The sequence below is a fragment of the Dermacentor variabilis genome, chromosome 4 (genome assembly GCF_050947875.1).
Source record: "Dermacentor variabilis isolate Ectoservices chromosome 4, ASM5094787v1, whole genome shotgun sequence".
NCBI classification, from domain to species: domain Eukaryota; kingdom Metazoa; phylum Arthropoda; class Arachnida; order Ixodida; family Ixodidae; genus Dermacentor; species Dermacentor variabilis.
The window spans coordinates 117,399,230-117,412,393 of NC_134571.1; the positions used below are offsets into that span (position 1 = coordinate 117,399,230).

General features: G+C 45.8%; 1 protein-coding gene across 1 annotated transcript in view; it reads right to left on the reverse strand.

Annotated features, from left to right (window-relative positions):
- The window catches only part of LOC142579665 (uncharacterized), a 238,284-nt gene that overhangs the window by 117,186 nt on the left and 107,934 nt on the right, over positions 1–13,164 (reverse strand). The gene's annotated exons all lie outside the window — the stretch shown is intronic.

Genomic DNA, 13,164 nt, shown 5'->3' on the forward strand with positions numbered 1-13,164 from the left:
ACACATACTGACAAGTGTTTACACTATGCTACTAGGTCGTATGTGGGACAAATGTTACTAGGGGAATAGTAAGACGTCAATAGCAAGTACATAAGCACATGTAAGTAAAGTATTGCCAGAGTGTTACTAAAGAGCCTAAAGACATGTGTTGGTTGACGGTTAGTACAATGTTTACAGACCATCTATGAACATGCTTCAGTTGAAGTACGGTAGCCAATTCTTGATAGGATCCAATTCTTGATAGGATGTTACTAGGGTGTATAAAGACAAATGTTAATAGGTGATTGGTAGGAAGTTGGCAGAACGTTTACAAACATTGTTCAATTGGAAGAATGTTAATATAGCGTATAAAGAAAGCTTGTTAATAGGGGATTGGTAGGAAGTCAACAGAAAATATATGAACATTTTTCTTTTGAAAGAATGTTAATACGGTGTATAAAGAAAGCTTGTTAATAGGGGATTGGTAGGAAGTTAACAGAAAATATATGAACATTTCTCTTTTGAAAGAATGTTACTAGGGTGTATAAAGACAAATGTTCATAGGAAATTGGTAGGAAGTTTAAAGACATCCTATGAACATGTTTCTATTGAAAGTTGGTGGCCAATTGTTTCTAGGGTGTTACTAGAGCGTTGTTAGGATGTATAAAGACAGCTGGTAGGATTTCAATTGACTGTTGGTAGGTTCTAGTAACAAAAGTCTATAGACTGTCTAAAAAATGTTGCTAGAAATTTTTATAAGGGTAGAGACTCGGAAACGCCGCTGGTGATTGAGAAGTATGTTTGGGAAGGGTGCAACAGAACTAAGTCGGAAAGAAATGGAGGGGGAGTCGGAAGGCTCATCCATCAGGGAGCCAAATGAAAAAGAGTAAATTCAAAATGTCAAGAGCATGTTTAATTATATCAGGTACAATGAGTGGGAAAAAATTTGGCTGGTTGTTACGTATTTGTGAACTGGAAGTAATTGCACAAAGAAGAATAAAGAGTAAGTGGAATGCATAAGCGCTGATATTAGGGGTTTAGGTAGTGGTGCTGAAATCATCCTATTAGGTGACATGAATTCCCACATACAGGATTTAGATGGCTATATCGACAACAACGAGAAGTCACTCCTAGACCGTTGTGAGCAACTTAACCTCGTTATCGTGAATACAGGGCCTAAGTGTGAAGGGCAGATCACGTGGAAAGTGGGAAACCGGCAATCAACCATTGATATTGTCTGATGACAGAAGGAATTCATGATAAGCTGCCAGAAATTGTCATCGATGAGGAAGCGTTTAGCAGCATAGGAAGGGACCATAAACGCATCATTTTGAAAATAGGATATGTATTTGGGAAAGAGAGCACGGAGTGCTAAATGGGGAGTCCTAATTTGAACGCTGAACAAATAACAAATATACTCACTACAGTCGAGGAAAAACTTGGCAAATGGATAAATAAAGAGTAGGAATATAGTGCGCTTTTAAGTGTAATAACGACAGAAATACGGAAAGAGAAACAACATGTTTGTTGGAAAGGAAAAAAGAAACCAAAAAGCTGGCGGAACAGGGAGATACAAGAAGCGATCGCCGAACGACAGAAAGCATCCCGCGAACACAGGCAGGCAAAGAAGGCGCAGTTGCCGCAGGCTTAAGTCACCAGCAAATGGGAAATATATCGGGCGAAAAAGTCTTGGTTCAAATACTGGTGCAAGGAAAATTAAGAGGTGAAATTGAACGTTGGTTGTCAGAAATACGTGAGAAAAAGCAGACCGCCCCAAGAATATTTTTGAACCATATAAAATTATTAGACAGGAAATCAACAACAATACAACATATCCTAGACGAAGATGGAAGCAGACTGGAAGGAGAAGCGGCAATAAATTATATCCGAAAATTAACAGCCGAGTCTTTCCATTGCAATGACGAGGTTGCATTTGAAGAAAAACAAAGAGCATGAAAGAGACCCAGGCGGGAAAGCAGCTGGTGCTGACAAATTTCATGTGGAAGAAAGCCGAAGAGAAAATTCCTAAGCGCACAGCCACAGGGCTAGACGAGGTTCCCGTTAGGCTGATTAATGAACTAGTACCTAAAGGTAAATAATAAGGTAAATAGTAACAAAGTAGTTTAATATAATTTATAAAGGTAAGGTCGAGAAAGATAGAATTCACTCGTATAGACCGTTGACCATTACATCGGTAATATGCAGGCTAGCAATGCAGGGAATCAAATTAATGCTGCAAGCATGCACCGAGAATAATGGGATTTTGGAGAACTTCGGAATGGCTTCAGAACAAGTAGCCGTTTAGATGACAACTCATTTGTTCTTACTCAGTGTATTGAAATATCAAAAGTAGAAAGCACACCGTTTTATGTGGCCTTTTCAGACATTACAGGAGCCTATGACAACGTAGACCGCAATATTTTGTGAGATATTATGGAAGGGGAAGGCTTAGATGACAATTGTCTACAGCTTTTGAAAGAGATTTACCTGGAAAATATCCGTTTGCGTAAATGGAAAGGGATGAGGAGCGAGGAGAAAGTTTATATCAACTAGGAACTGAGGCAGGGGTGCCCTTTATCCCCACTGCTGTTTATGATGAACATGGTGAGGATGGAAAGGGCGCTAGAAGGAAGTAATATCGGCTTTAATCTCTCATACAAACAGGCGGATACAGTAGTAGAGCAGCAGCTTTCAGGTATATTTTACGCGGACGACATTCTGTAGCTAGCTAACAAGCAAATGATTTGCAATGTCTGGCTAATAATATCTGTGGACAGGAAGGCAACAATTTAGGGTTGAAATTTAGTGTTAGAAAATAGGGTGTTATGGTATTCAATGAAAACATTGAACAGACAGTGACGCTACAGGGCCAGAAAATACCTCGGGTAACAGAATATAAGTACCTTGGTATATAGGCGAACGAAGGCAACAGATATATGGAAACACAGGAAAAATCAACAATCCCGAAGGGGAAGACAAAGGCAGCCATAATGAAGCACAGAGTGCGATATGGGGATACTGTAGACCTTTTCATCGGGCGAGGAGGACAGGGCGCGCGGAGAGCCTTTCCTCCTCTCTGGCTTGGGCGATCCGGCGCGGCGCTGCTTTGAAGTATTGTTGTCGCGTGCTGCGGAACGATTTCGAGATGTTTTAGACGGTACTTTGTGAAATTTACGCCATGTCCGTTCATATAAGGTCGTCGGGGAAGCCTTTCGGTGCATCGGTAACTACAGTAGGCGGAAATATCTCTTGGGGGAGCAAAAATGTGACGCTCTTTATCTGCCGCGGCGTACGGACATTATCAGTCACGGTGTGTTTATGTGCTGTGAACTATTTTGCTTATATCGGTTTAAATTAAACAAAGAAAGCCGGTGTCTCTGTATTAGCAGCATGAAATGGTAAATCTGCTCACTATCTGATCGCTTGACGTAGGGAGTAAAACATAAAGCATAAGAGCGCATGCTCGTGCACGGCCAACCTAAGGCAACCACGAAACATCTAAGCGGCAGGCGCTGTCAAATATTTGTGATGCACCGGCATAGTTGTCGCGCATTTCAAGTCTAGCAGGCTTCAAATTACCATATGTCTACGCTAGCCTTCCTGCATGAGGCCGATGGCGTTGCTCAACACAGAGATCACTGCGGTTGGTGAACCAGCACGATACATATGTGAGCTGTGCGCTTCGGCATTGCCTTTTTGGCCTGTATACAGCCATAATATATTAGAGGGATCGCATTAAAAGAATACGATGCCTATTTCTTAGGACAAAATTTCCGTAATACGTGTGAGTGCGTCGTAGAGAACGGAACGAACACAACCGAAAAAAAAATTCGGTTATCAGCCTCTTTCTCGAAAAAGCAAGAGAAAACGGGCTAACGCCCCAATACGACCTCGCATAGTCACGCCGCACAACATTTATAATTATATAACCGCTCAAGCCGTATGCTTGTACCATGCGGTATATAGAGCAAAGATATCTGTAATCCAGCACCTACCACTGTTTAGGACGCTCGAGCAGTTCGTAAACAGTCCCTTTGCTAGAGAAGCTTAATTCAGACTGTAAGGTATGCTGCTATTACTTGCCAAAATATTTTATTGAGGGGCGGAAACCTCATCCATCGAACCAAGTAGTCACGCAATGTAACCTGCACCGAACAGTTTGAACGCTTGTACCCACGATACCCACGGTTGTAGAACGGTACCCACGCTGTTACGATCGTCGCGTATGTTTCATGGCTCCTAAACCGCAGCTTAGAAATAGAGGATAATACTGCAATGAGGTCACATTCGTGATTGGAACATTCAGAAATACACAATTGATCTGCGAGGCTGATTGTAGGCTCAAATATGCACGCACACATCGCGCTGCGTGTTCCGTCCACCTCAACGCCAACAGAAATTCCGGCCATGACGCCTTAAACCACTTCAGCACGTCTCACAGAAACGTTTACCACGTAGACGACGCACGGTACACTAAACAGACCGCACGACCGCGAAAACAAACGCCAGAACCTACCGCCCAGCGTATACCTGCCATGCAAAAGACCGCTTTCACCCAAGCCAGTACGGCGCTGCTCATAGGCGGCGCCACTGCGTTCACAATATGGCGGCGCCTACGAAAAAACGGTCTATAGGCACGAGGTCCTCCGAGGTACGTGGAAAGGTGTAATGGCTCCAGGACTTACTTTTGGAAATGCGGTTGTTAGCTTTATATCCGGGGGTACAATCAGGACTCGATGGGAACCAAAGGTCAGTGGGTCGCCTCGCATTGGGCGCTCACGGAAAGGCAACAAATGCAGCTGTGCAGGGTGCTATGGTCTGGACTAGTTTTGAAGTGAGTACAGCTCGCAGTAAAAATGAGTATGAAGAACGACTGAGGAATAGGGAAGAAGGCTGGGAGAGTGTTGAGCTACCTGTACAGGAAAAATATTGATGCACAATGGAGGAAAAGAACTAGGAAGCTTACCAGCAAGTATGCGGCCTGTAGGGTGGGCAACACAGCCACAACCGACGTCAAGCGGGAAGTCAGACAGGCTGAAATAATATCATGGGTGGCGGCAACGGAAAATAAACCTGCCATGAGTAACTACTTAACAGGAAGAAAACGAGGTCCGGAAAGAAACCATTTATGATAACTGAAAGGGAAGCTCATTACTTTTCGAAGCGAGATCGGGGTGCCTTAGAACACGCATCTATAAAGCGAGATATAAGAAAGAAGCATGCTTGCTGCGGTAAAGCTAGGGAAACTATGGAGCATGTTTATTAGAATGTGAAGACGTCTACGCAGCGGTAGAGTTAGGCACCACTAGCCTGCTTGCAGCCCTTGGGTTCAGCGAGAGCAGTGGAAAAGTAAACATGTCTGAAATAGGTATTAGCAAGAGGCAATTGGATGATTGGCGGGAGAAAAGTATATAGGCAAACGACAAAAAACGGTGATGTATAAAAGCACAGTTCGCAATAGGAGATCAGAAAATTTGGTTGTGCGAGTTCATATTGTTTTTTTTATTGTTTATCCTAGGTAGGGCATTAGGCAGTGTAATAGCAAGAGATTGGTGGCGCAAACCCCCACCCCGTTCCGAAAGGGACGCTCAAAACATACATACATACATACATACATACATACATACATACATACATACATACATACATACATACATACATACATACATACATACATACATACATACATACATACATACATACATACATACATACATACATACATACATACATACATACATACATACATACATACACACACACATACATACATACATACATACATATCCATCCAGCGCGCTAAGCATACCAAGCGCAGATCTTAAATGTAACTGTATTGAAAATATGCAAAGCGACGTGGTTCGACCAATATTGCAAGAGTTCCGTCCTGTTTTATATTGATCCGCTTATGGAATTCAACTTTCCGTTAGCGTTGCATAGAAACATAGGAAGTCTTATAAATTGCATAACCGGTTATGCGTAGCCCACAGAAAACACTCTTTACACAGAACTGTCCGATCTGAAATTTCTCAGTGTGATTGTGGCTTTGCACACGAAGACACGTATCACGTTCTTCTAGAATACCCGCACCACGACACACCAAGACGCCGACTTAAATCGTCATTACCGGCTTTAGAGCATGGTCCTCTCAATTCATCAAATTATATTATGTGCATTACCAAGAAGAGCTATGCAGATGTGCGCTTTAATAGCATTAAACGCATTTCTGGAAGACAGCGGAAGAATTGGCCGTTATTAAGGCCCGGAAAAAATTTTTCTGAGAATTATTTTTTTTTTATTGTCAAGGTGTACATGTGATACTATCATAGTTAGAATCGTTGCTTGAGTGTTTATTTGTTGTGTTGCACCGCTGTTCGTGTTATTGCTTTAAGTGCGTTTTTGTAACCTCGACTTGTTATTTTGACTTCCATGTGACAATGCAACGTTGTCATATTTTGTTATATGCTGTGTGCTGCTACTGTATGCTGCGTGTATCATATGCATGGCCCAAGCAGTAGCCGACGTTGCATTTTTGCGCCAACATCTTATATCACGTCAACAAAAAAACAACGAAGGAAAAACGGCGCACGGCCGGTAACCTCTAAGCATACGTAGAGATATTGAGGAGACAATAACAACATAATCGGTTATTATTTGACTCAGCGGCAGCAAAAGTAAGTCAGTGTTAGTAAGGACCTCTGATGTCGAGCAAAACACGATGACCCTTCGAAGTCAATGACTTCCTTTTTACCCGAGAACCGCGCACAGAGACGAAATTATTTTTCAAAACTTGTTTTCCTTACACGATAACTCGGATCTCTGGCTACCTACCACTTATTACGTGCAGCTCTTCCTGATATTCAGCATTACATATAACACACTATGTCACCAATGACACACCCACCTCAACGTAAATTTCTAATCGCGTTAACGTCGCCACACATCTCCAAAAAATGGATGGGTCGCCATTATTTCTTTAAAGACAAGCTTTCTTGTACCCTTCCTTCTACTTTCCTTCTACTGCTGCTGCTTCTGTCCGGTACATCGCGTCAGGGCATGAAGGCGAGGGGGAGGAAGGGTGGTTAAGAGCGTTTCTATACATGACAGGAGCGCGGCAGAGAGGAAAGGCGACGCGAGAAACTCCTTTGTACCTTTTCACTTCACCGAATGTGCACAATGCCATCGGCGTCGCCACATTAGCATCTTGACACCAGCAATTCGCCGGAAAAGCATTGAAAGGATAAAGGCGTTTAGCTTTCTGCTATAGTGAAAGTTGAGAGGGACGCAAGGTAGATTGCTGGAGAGGAGGACGGATAATGGTTAGAAACGATGCCATCGCGAAACGCGTGAATAACAGCCTTGACCGCTCGTCGCTCGCGGTTCCCATACGATCCGGGTGGAGAGGGGATCGGGAAAAGGTGACGTGTAAGGAAAGGAAACGCTGCTACTCGACATCCGATTGCGGGGAAACTGGATAAACTTAAGTTCAAATTAACGTACGGTACGCTACTGCTATTTGTGAAAAATAAACACATGCATATATGTGGAGCGGACGACTTAGGGTGGATGCGAAGAAGCAGAGCCGCATTAAAGAGCACCGTAGGGCCTAGCCCACGCTACGGAAGCCGTCACACATAAAATCAACACTTCTGTGCCAACCGCGGTACCTTTGCGGACCCGGGGATCGAATCCCGGCCGCGGAGGTTGCATTTCGATGGGGGCGAAATGCAATAATGCCCGTGTCCCGTGGATAGGGGGCACGTCAAAGATCCCCTGCGGGAAGTCAAAATTAATCCGGCGTCCACCAGTAAAGCGTGTACGCTTCATAATCAAATCATGCTTTTGGCTCGTAAAACCTCAGAATTCATTCAGCTTTGCGGCTATGACAATGTTTGAGGTCGCGGACCTGATCCCAACCGCGGATGCCGCATTTCGACGGGTAAAAACTAAATTAAAAAAAAAGAACTCTCCTGCACTTAGCTTAAGGAACACTTTAAAGAACACTACGGTGTCAAACGTAATCCGAAGTCCGCCACTACGGTGTGCTTCCGAATCCGATTGTAGTTTTTGCACGTACAAGCCCATATTTCAATTAAAACCTAATATTTCAGCCAGGATGCGATGTGCAATGTGGAGCAATGAATATGCTCAACCCTCTCAAATATTATAAAGTATGGCGCACAACAACCTTGAATCAAACTCCTCCCCTTGTGTATTCTGTGTGATGCGCAAACAGTTAGCAGTGGCGCACGCGAGGTAACGTGTAACATGAACTCCCAACTTTTGTATTGAACTAAACGTTGAAGAAATGAAACATTCGCCGTCAACATCACCGCTAATTATCGTCAACCGAATCAAACAGCACAGAAAGCTTCGCTTAAATCGATACCGCGGCGAAATGCTGTAGGCAGCATCTCCGCGAAAGTGGTTGAAGTAACCACTTCCTCATGGTCCATTTGGTAAAAACAGTTTTTGTTGAACTAAACACAACGATAAAGATGTTTAAGATGCGGGCGACTAACCCCAGCGCGGAAGACTCGTTCTTCTGACCTCGTCTTGTTGTCCACGACTGGGGGTACACTTTTATTGTTCGCCCCTTTTTTTTCGTTATTTTATTATTTACTTTATAATTAATTTTATCCCCCCCCTATATTGTTTAGGAGCAGCAAGAGAATGGTGGCGAGGCCTCGTTTATTCACTGGTTGCGCGACTTCGTCGGTTCTACCCATTTTCTCCCTCCCCTCACCATCATCTCTTCCAGTCAATCTAGCTTCCGTCTGGTCTTACACATTAGTAAAAAGGCAGGCGCTGCTTTTGCGAGAGATCACGGTGAATTACAGCTGTCAAACGCTAATGTGGTATACCATCTCTCCCGGGGAGCTCGAGATGGTATTTTGCACATTGGACACGGTGCAAAGTTCAGAAGCGTTTCTCGCGTCTCCTTTATTCTCTGTCCTCCATGCTCTTTCCGGGAATATACGCTCTCTGAACCACCACGACTAAGCCTGAAAAACAGCACCCCATTGTACTTGAAGTGTCGTGTCGAGGCGGTCATAGCTTCTCCAAACGGAGAAAGGGGGGGAGAGGGGTATATGTTCGTCCAGTATGTCAGAACAAAGGAAAAATTCGACACAAGCTTTTCGGCCTCCAGCGGTTCGAGGGAGGGGAGTAAATCGTAGAACGAGGACACGCCCATGTTGCAGAGCCGACCAATCGTGGCCGATCACCCGTGGTGGGTTGAGCTATACACCCATGGGGTCCAATTGAAATCGAACCCGTGAGTGGGCACGTGCTAAATACTTTCGAGCACGCCATAAGACAAGTCGCTGCACAGCAAACGGCAGCTACTCGACCGTCACAGATCAGCTGAAGTCGCGCTCCCTACGATAGAGTCCACCGACTCCGCTTGTGCCTCGAGTATGGCGTCGTCGGGCCTTGCTTCTACCTCCGCTGCTGCTGGATTCGACCCTAGACTCTACGGCTACGTGATGCTTATTGCAGACCGTTCCAAGCTGTCGACGAGCACCAGCTTCAACGACGATAGCAGCAGCAGCAGCAGCGACGACAGCTGCAGCAGCAATAGCAGCAGCAGCAGTAGTAGCAGCAGTAGTAGCAGCAGTAGCAGCAGCAGCAGCAGTAGTAGCAGCAGCTCCTCCAGCAGCGACAGCGACGTCGTGCCGACCGGCGCCTCCCAGTCGAACGACATCGAAAGCGTGCCATCCACCTCCGGCGCCGCAGCCGTCTTCGTTAGGAGCGAGCCACCGGCCGGAGCGTCCCAGTCAAAGGACATCGAAAGCGTGCCATCCACCTCCGGCGCCGCAGCCGTCTTCGTTAGGAGCCAGCCACAGATCTATATACAGCCGAACCTCGTCCGTCCGGCGGACTTTCCTAGTGACCACCCGGACCAATTTCACGACTGGAGCGCTTGGCCCCAGTTCCCTCCCAAGAAGAAAGCGGACCCACAGCGGGCGATCTTGGAGAGACTGCCGGCCATGCTTCCCCATGTGACGCTCGTCAACCAGCACGAGTTCCTGCTGCGTAGGATGGAACTGCGGATACATACACTGGGCAGGCGAGTGTTTTTTACAGCCGACGTGTTTTCGCGCCGTAGAGCACGGGGGCGATCTCAAAACGGTTCGCTTTAGAAGCATTGCAATGTCGCAATCCACAGGGCAGCGTGCTGGCTTCCGTTGTTGGCATGAGCGTTCCGAACACGCATTAGCGGTCCTGCCGAGCAGCCTCACATGCCACATCGTGGTGTACATGCTGGTCTGAGAAAAAAAAGCAGTGGGAAGTAATCATGCGAACGATAATTACTCTCATTTTGCGAAGGCATCCATGCAGTTTAAACCGATTCAGCAGTGCTGAGAGCAAGCTGGTTGAGTCGCCCACGTGCGTGCCTACAGGCAGCGCGTAATTCAGATACTAGGAACAAGCACCTATGCGGCGAACCACGTATATTGCTTTCTGTTCATGTCTTGCTCACTATGGCATCGTGCAATCATCGTGTTTTAGCTGCTCGTTTCGACACGTGCTTGCGTACCCATCACGTGGCAACGGTGTTCTTCAAAAATGACCTTGCCTCGTCCCTCGCATGCAGGTTCATGAAGCCAGCGCCTGCATTTCGGATTACAAACTTGGTGGATGAGTGGCAGTACACGGCCTGGCTAACCTTCACGGATTCTACTGGGCGCCAATGCGGTGAGTGTGAGCCAGACGCTACCATCGTCGGCCTTTTCTTTACATTTTTGTGTTTGTCTATTTTTTGGCGAAGTGAATATAAGCCCTAAAGTGTATCCTTGCATTTTCGCAGTTGGTCAGTACAGCCACCCGGATTCACCGCGGCCCGGTTCCTGGTTGAACGGCCGGGTGCTGTCGTTTTCCAAGCTCAAGCTCTTCTCCAACAAGAAAAAGATCCCGAACCCGCCTCCGGTAAGAGTTCGTTCGCCGCTTCCCCATTTTAGTCGCGATTGCTAGTTAGGTCGCCGTTCGTTAGGTGCACAATACTTAGCGAGTTTGAAGAAGCCTACGCTTCGCACTAACACCCCGGTCACAAGGCCCTCGGTTTTACCTAGCTCTAGTGCCGTAAATATTCAGTTCTAGTGCTGTGTGCGATCGTTCAAAGCTGACCCAGCGACATTTGGTCCACGCGACCTGCCGGAAAGAGAAATACGCAAGTGTGGATAGAAATTCTTTGCTTGGAAGGAAGGCCTACTTCAATCTCTGGCCGCACTGACATTTGACGAAGTTCTGCAATAGGCTGCACCTACCGAGGTGTATAGTTTATTCGTAGGACGGAGGAGCGCGCTTTGATGAACTTTTTTTTTTTCGGAAGGCTTGAAGGGGTCTCCAGACACCTCGCCTGGAAATTTGACCAAGGCTATGGTATGCGGGCGACGATGCCTTTCCGTGAATACCAATCCGGAAGACTTCCTTTAAATTCCTCCTCGACTTCTTTGTTTACGCGGTGCGCTTATGGTGATCATTCGCGAACAGGACGGGGGCGACCACTGGTATCTCGACGTCCTCGTTGCCCGACGCGACCACAGCGTCGTCTGCTACGGAGGGCACCATTTTCCACAGCGCGTTGACGCAAAACGGTCTGTCTGTACACACAGACGTTCGTGCATGTAGTAACCGCCGCCGAAGCGACCCCAGAATATATGCCACTTACTGGTTTTTGACTTTCTTTGCGAATTGAAAATTGTTATTCCTAGTTAAATCGCGAACAGGCGTGCTGGAAATCATGGTAATTTCATTTCCAACGTCTCAGACCACATTCCCGTCAGTTGTCAACCCCTTTCAACGTATCATTCATCTTGAGACTCGGAAAAAGCTTACAACTGTTGAACGAAGGGTCTCCGATACGATTTTCGCGGAACCGATAAGAGTTCCGCCTGTGGCACAGAGCGCTTTCCCGCAACAATTCAGTGTCGCAACTCCTTCCTTCGCAAGCTGTAGCAGACTATCGATCCTCGTGCATTTCCAGGTAGAAGCGCGCTTCTGTTTTAAAGAAACCTTTACACATATTGCATTTGTGCATTCCTTTTAGAAGGCGCACAAATTAGTGTGTATGCATGTGCAATTGAAAATACCCTAACGAAGGTGGCATTGCTCCAAGCGCTCTCGTTGACCCCGTGTGGAAAGCCAGTCAGATCTCGATCTCTCGTATGATTAACATCGCTCACTCATTCCACGTAGACTGGGCAGAGACGGATGTAAAGGGGCGGAGCGATGCCACGGCGATATGCTGCGATGCAGATGTTTAAAACCTTATATCAGGCGCGTTACGCAGCACACTTGGATTTGCGTCATGGTGACCGCAATGATGACCGGCCCTACCGAGTGATTGCGAAATTGCACAAAAATAATTTCGGGCTTATTTTAAAGGCACACCAAAGATAAAAAATCTGAGCTGCTATAGAAAATTTCGCTTCTGCAATTTAAAAGAAAAACCGTGTCATGCGAGGGGACCAGAAAAGACGCAAAGAGCAAAACCGGCGTCGACAACGCATTGAACTTTCCTAACCAGATTTGAATTTCAAAATGAATTTTGACGGCATCTGCTTGGGCCTAGATTTTATCGGTAAAGGTAGACTACATTATATTGTAGAACAGCCTAAAAATGAACTTCAGGAGTTTCAACATCATTTAGTTAACCACAGCGGCCGAAACGTGGAAAAATATTTTGAAAATCGTGGCGTCACTGACTGCAGGGGCTCCGGCGCGACATTCAAAAAGGGAAACATCAAAAATGTTTCCTCTTATATAAACCAATCTAATACGGCGAAAGTAAAGTTTTGAGAGAATATATTACCACTTTAAACTTATTTGCTTTCAAAGACGGGCGGCCGACTTTAAACCTCTTGCACGATGTTTGGTGCAGATATCGTAACGCTTTACAAGGAATATTCGCTAATCCTAGAACTCTTAGTGTCAGATAATTTACATATCTCCTCAACTGAGGAACGCAGATAAGCGTGGCGCCCCCTAATATTACGTAAATGTCCATGTGTCGCCTCTGTGTAGCGCCTATATGGAGCATGCTGTGTAATGCATAGCAGTTGTCTGGAGTTGCACAAGTTTAGCGGTCATCGTATATTCCGTGGGCATATTTCTCACCGTTTATGCCTCCGAATTCAAAATTTCCAAGGAACACACTCTCCCTCCCGCGCCTTAATTTGC